We start from the raw sequence: 6,121 nt of genomic DNA, 5'->3' as shown, positions 1-6,121 counted from the left end.
TCATTTTTATTTGGCACTTCTCTACTTTCTTCTACCTTTTCTTCAAATCACACTAATGCTTAGGTACTTTTTAAATCACCTTTGCTGTTGACACGTCTACTTGTCACTCATCAATCAGTCTTTGCTTGCAAATACCCAGGGAACAGTCCTTCTTTCAGTTTGTTTTACTCCAGGGGTCAGCTTCCTAATTGTCTTCTGTCCCCCTCTTCCACTCTCCTTCCATCCATCAGACTCCTCTCATTTATGATCAAATTAACTCCATTCTGATTACAAATGAGATCGCTCTGCCATACCCACAACAAGTCTCCAAGTATTAGCAACACCTTTTACTTTCCTGGTTGTCACTGCTAATGAGTTTGTCCAGTGGTGTTGCTTTCCAAAACAATTCTTGTCTTCCAGTTGTCCCAGTCAGCTCTTCTCCTCAAGCTACTCTGATATAGGTTGGTTTGCTTAGCAATAGGGGTTAGTACATTAGTTTAAGAACCAGTGTAATAGCTTAGCAAAAGGAATCCTAAGTGATAGTTCTGCAACTTCCCATTTCAACTTTAGTGTGTGAACACTCGTGTTTTTCCTCAATAATTTTGCAATGGGGATAAAATAGAATATTTTGTCTTTTGCCTCGAAACATGCAAAAATATTTTCCTCGTATTCCACAGACATTTTTTAAAAAGTGGTTCACTATGGCCTAATAAGCAACGGAAATCTTCCAAACTGAGGAAAAGTGAATGAAGTGAGTCAAAGTGAGGCTCAGTGATGAAGCTGATGGTGAAAACAAGGGGAAGAAGTAGGTGGGCACTCAACCACCCTAAATACCACTGAGCATGCCCAAAAGGGACATTAGTACATGCCTATGAGACCTTGAAAAAGAGTGAATACATATGCCAAAGTGCTGCATACGTGTGTCCTAGCCGTATAAATGTAGAACCTGAACTCTGAGAGTGCATGCTTGCTTGTCAATTTGCCCAGTGTGCATCATGAGGAATAAAGGAATGCCACTTTCTAACACTACAATGGAGTTAGAGATTTCTTCATGGATTTCAGATGTCAATTTAGTTTTCCACTGCCTAACTGTGCTCTTCCGTCTTCTCTTCTGCAAACAAGTTATACCCTGGAGACACAGGTGACCACTGTACTTACAGGTGACATTGTGTTTAACAGAAAACAAAAACAGCCATTTCTTCATGGATGAGATGCTAAGCGTGGAAACCCTGCTGCTGCACCAGATGGTGTTTACAGAGATACCTAAAGAAACGGATGAAGTTGCCTTAGCTACCCTGCTGAGGCATGGGTAGTCATTCTCATGGAAATCCCACTCTATTAGAGCTAGGTAAGTATTCCAGACTTACTCTAATGCTTTAAATTATTTCTCTCAGCTGCATAAGGGTTGTGAGACAGAGCTGACTGAAATACTCAGCTTGCTTCTACTTTGCACAGCTTTTGTTGTATCCTCACCCAGAGGCTATCTGCCACGTGGTGATAGTGCACAACTTTGTTTTTCTTTTTCAAATATCTGATCTGAAACCTATCAAAGTTAATGAAAACCTACAAGCTTCAATAGGAAGACTAAGAATATAAACCATGAAATTGATCTGCTTAGATTGTCCTTACTTGTGATGATTAAAATTCTTCAATGAGCTAAAACCAATAGAATTTTTAAATGGTTTTTGAAAAATTATTGGAGGGAAAAGAAATGAGAGGAGGAAGGCAGTCTTACCTCCATTTTGTATCAACGTTTTTATTAATATAATGTTTTTTACAGTGAGGAAGTAGGTACAAATTATTCTAACATCACTACTGAAATTGAGTACCAAAAGCTATGTAGGGGAAATATCTTTATTAATGCTTTCAACATCTTCTACATCTTTTCAGTAGTAATAGGCAGGAGCTGTTACACTTCATTTTGTTATGCGTATTAGAAGCTGTGAGAGTCCAACTTTCAGTGATGTTTGTGATAGAGGATGTTTAATTCTGAAGTGCTCTATGCCACTCAAAGTGCTGAAACTGGCTCACCTACTCTGCCAGTGCACTGAATGGGGAGCCTTGATGTGTACCTTTGAATTCTGCTATGCAGCAAGATAATTAGAAGTTAATTCTCTAAAGCTGATCTTAAACCTCTCCTACTGTTGTCTATTATACACCCCTCTACTCCTCAGGTCACTTTAATCAAGTTCCTTTAGCTTTCTGACATTTCAGGCTTAAAAGAACAGTGTAGGTTCTCATTGAAGCATGTAGAACACTTTAAACAAAAAGCATGGCAGAGATCTGTACTCTTAAGGATGCCTGTGTCTGACCTAAGAACATGGCAACATCAGCTTTCTTTGATCCAAGATCAGTACTGTGACAGCTTGCTTATTTAGGAATCGCTGTGCTACTGTGGTAGTGGGTTTTGTGTGTGTGTGTGTGTTTTTGTTTGTTTGTTTGTTTGTTTGTTTTTGTTTTTTGTTTTGTGTGTGTGTGTTGTTTTTTTCACCTCGCATCTGGAGCACAGCTTCACCATACAATAATATCATGTAAGGAACAGAAGACAAGGCTCTTTCTGAATTGCATATAAAATGTAAAGCCAAAGACATTTCTCACCTTGGAAGGAGGTTGCCCATCCCATCAGACCTTTATAGTCCTCACTGAAAGCTTGCATTATAAGGCAAGAATAACATGCAGTGGTGGTATGATGCAGCAGAAGTTTCCTTCTGTTACGCAGTGAAATAGCAACTCACCTTGTACAGATTTGATAAAATATCTAACAAGTTACGGTATGTAGCAATTTGTTCTGGCGTGTAGCAAGTTTCCATAGATTTTTCATTAATTGTTTTGGTGAAGCTTGACAGTGACAATGTGCTACATTCACGCACTTGCTCAGAAATTGCAGCGTGGCTTTCACTGGTTATTCTCAGGTGTGCAGCGACTCAAACTGTGACAGTGAACAGGGGAGTGCTTTAAAGCAGAATGTTTCAAAAACCTTTACGATGTCATGTTAGTTTTTCTTATTTTCCCAGTATACCAGTAATATTCTTGTCTTGCTAGCAGTAGCTTCTTAATGTACTTCTGTTTTTGCTGACATGGTAGCTTATGATTTCTGTTATATGTTACACATGAACACACTGGACAATAACTGACATCTGCAGCTAAAAGGCAGGCATAGGAACTTAAATATATGAATAGGGGTACATATAAAAGACTGTCATACTTATCAGTTACAAGTCCTGTGCAATGCAGATGTAAAGTCCTGTCTGTGTTTTCTGGGGGAGCTACTGTTGGAAATATCCAAATAATTTTGTCAGGACAGTGTGTCTGATAAAAGCAGTATTTTATTTGCGATTGCAGTGGCAGGCATCCCGCAAGCAGGAGCGCACCAATGGATACAACATGGCAGCCTTTATACCCTGTTTTCCTCCCCTTGCCTCCCCCTCTCCCCTATTTCCCCACTGGCTGGGTACTCCAGGTTCACAATCTTATCAGAGGATTTACATTTGTTATTTAGTTGTTAATTTGTTTGTTATCTGGTGTCAGTCAGTTGCCATCCTGTTGTTTCCAAGATGTCTCAGTGCTCTTCTTGTCATACTGATATGGTGATTTGCTTCCAAGTCTTCGTTAAACAAGGAGCACCAGGGGAATGATGCCATGCCTTCCGATGTCTCTTCAGGCAGGTGTGTATGACAAAATATACATATATACACCTATATACACCTATATACAGAGCGTGCCTTCCTGGGAGGGGTCATCTAGAGGATAAATGACGTAAACTATCAGAGATCTTCCCCAGGTTAAGCAGAAAGACTCCCAAAAAGAACTATGACAGCGGAGATCATGAAATAAAAAATATATATTATCCAATTCTAATGCAGAATCAACATTTGATTCCCACATTACAAAGTATAGGAACCAGAGAATGCCAGTTCTTGAAAAAAAATGCTACATCCTGAAACAGAAGTTGGAGATATGGCACAAGTCAGAGCAGATACACAGAGATTAACAAAAGAAGATTTTCTTCTAAATGCCTCATTGAATTGTCTTCTGTACTGGGGCAAAAGGGAAAGTGAAATCTTCAGATTTAATGACCTGAAGATGTCTTGGATCCTCTTTCTCATCTGAAATAGCAGCCACTCACAGAAGATATAGGAAAATGTTACAGACCTAGGTAAGAAACCCTTGGGGTGAATGGCATACGGATAAAGTTCAAAAGCAGGTCTGCAGACTTGGAGTACTGCTGGGCCACCACTGCAAAATAAGTGAGAATATTTTCTCTCTCCCACATCCTAGAAGATTCTGGGGGCAGCCACAAGTCTGTTGGCAGCAGTAGTTTGGGAAATATTCTTCAGGTCTGTAATTGTTTGTATTTGAGCTGATCCCAGACTTTTAGAAAGTCTTATATTCATACAGTCAGGTATGAAAAATAATCAGTGCAATTAGTACTCTGCTTCTCAGGCACTGAGTGAGACAGTTTGTGCTGAGCTACTCTTCAAAGGGCTGTTGCATTCTAGTCTAGAGTGTATTATTTCAAATGCATTATTTTTAGAGCCTTCTGGTCTATAGAAGCCTATGAATGTTGGATTAGAGCCAACTGCATTTCTACAAGAGGTGGCCACAAAATGCTGTTCAGGCTGTGCATGGGCTGACATGCAGATCAGATGAGCTCTGAGACTATTTTGGTTTGTATGTGCTTTTCTGTGCTAAAGGGCAGTCAGCTTATGAAAAGTGTTTGTGTACAGATTAGCATCAGAACTAAAGTAGTCCATGGCTGTCAAAAGAGTACAAATGAATTCCAGGAGTTAGTCTTAACAAGCCAAGAGCATGCAAAATAGCAGAGCCCTGACCATAGCTGTGCTTCTAATGCATGGCTCCTTCCAACATAAAGCAACAGGACCACATCTTTTGTTGTGCACAATATCCTCATCATTGCTGCTCTGAATAGCCTTTTGCCTGCTGTTTTCTAAACAAATTCAGTGATGGTATTAGCATTGCAAGCATTATTTTTTCTACCACTGCTTCTCTGTGTATCGGCAGTCCCCCTTAAAATAATCTAATCGAGGGGAAAAACAGTACATAATATTGAACAACATTTCTTCTCAATGGTAACTGAGAAAGAAATGGTGGAGGACGGTCCCAAAAAACTTGGTGCTCTTATACTCTTATACTCGCACTCAGTTTCCTGAAGATGATGTTCTGATGCTTGTGGGGATTGTAGCTCTAGGCAACTGGTGCATTTTTTGTAACTGTGTAAATTGGAGTCAGTTGAAACACAAGAATTATAATATCAGATTAGGATCTATGTATTTGTATATAGAGGGCAATATTAGTGATAGGTGGATGGTTGGACTAGACGATCTTTGATGTTTTTTCCAATCTTAATGAGTCTATGATTCTATTTATTTTTCAGTGGGACAGGGCAGATTTTTAGGTTTGTCTAAACGGTCTGGAGATCTCAATCTCACCATTGCTATACTGAGCAGCAGATATTAAGATAGAGTAGTGAATGAATATCCTCAAAACACTATTGCAGTATATATGTCATGGTTTTATATGATTTTTGGTTATTGGTATTCCACATCATAACATCATGTAGTGCACTGGGAGTTAAAGAGTTAATGCTCCAGTTCCGGGTACCTATCCTACAAAGAGAAGAAAAACTACATACCCTAGAGGACTTTGTGTTCAAAGAGGAAATAAAATCCCTGGCAAGGTCACGAGACCTGCTCTTTTCCCTTTTGGCCCCCGCAGTATGTGAGCTCCCCAGATCGTCTTACCTCAGCATTGGAGTAAGGCCTTCAGTTTTCAGATACTCTCTCATTTTACTTGATTTATTAGCTCCAGTTCTAACTATATTTTATTACATTGTGTTACAGCATGTTATCTTGCATTCTGATATCTTATTTAGTAAATTAGTTTGTTTCTCCTTAGATCATTGCTGCTGTTTGCTTTTTTTCTAGACCCATCTCTCTACACTTTTTCCCCTTTTTTTCCCTGCTTCCCTTTTCCAGGGCACAGATCTGTAGGTCCCTCCACCCCGCTAGTCACAGAACCAGCCCATAAACCACTGACAGTTTACTATCCATATTTTCATAGAATCATAGAATCATAGAATGGTTGGGTTGGATCATCAAGCTCCAATCTCCCTTCTGCAGGC

General features: G+C 39.5%; 1 protein-coding gene across 1 annotated transcript in view; it reads left to right on the top strand.

The window, feature by feature from the left end:
* LOC104915113 (cytosolic carboxypeptidase 1) overlaps positions 1–6,121 on the top strand; it is a 131,365-nt gene that overhangs the window by 109,093 nt on the left and 16,151 nt on the right. The gene's annotated exons all lie outside the window — the stretch shown is intronic.

This window comes from Meleagris gallopavo, chromosome Z, assembly GCF_000146605.3.
Source record: "Meleagris gallopavo isolate NT-WF06-2002-E0010 breed Aviagen turkey brand Nicholas breeding stock chromosome Z, Turkey_5.1, whole genome shotgun sequence".
Taxonomy (NCBI): domain Eukaryota; kingdom Metazoa; phylum Chordata; class Aves; order Galliformes; family Phasianidae; genus Meleagris; species Meleagris gallopavo.
This window is presented reverse-complemented; position numbering and strand designations above follow the sequence as displayed.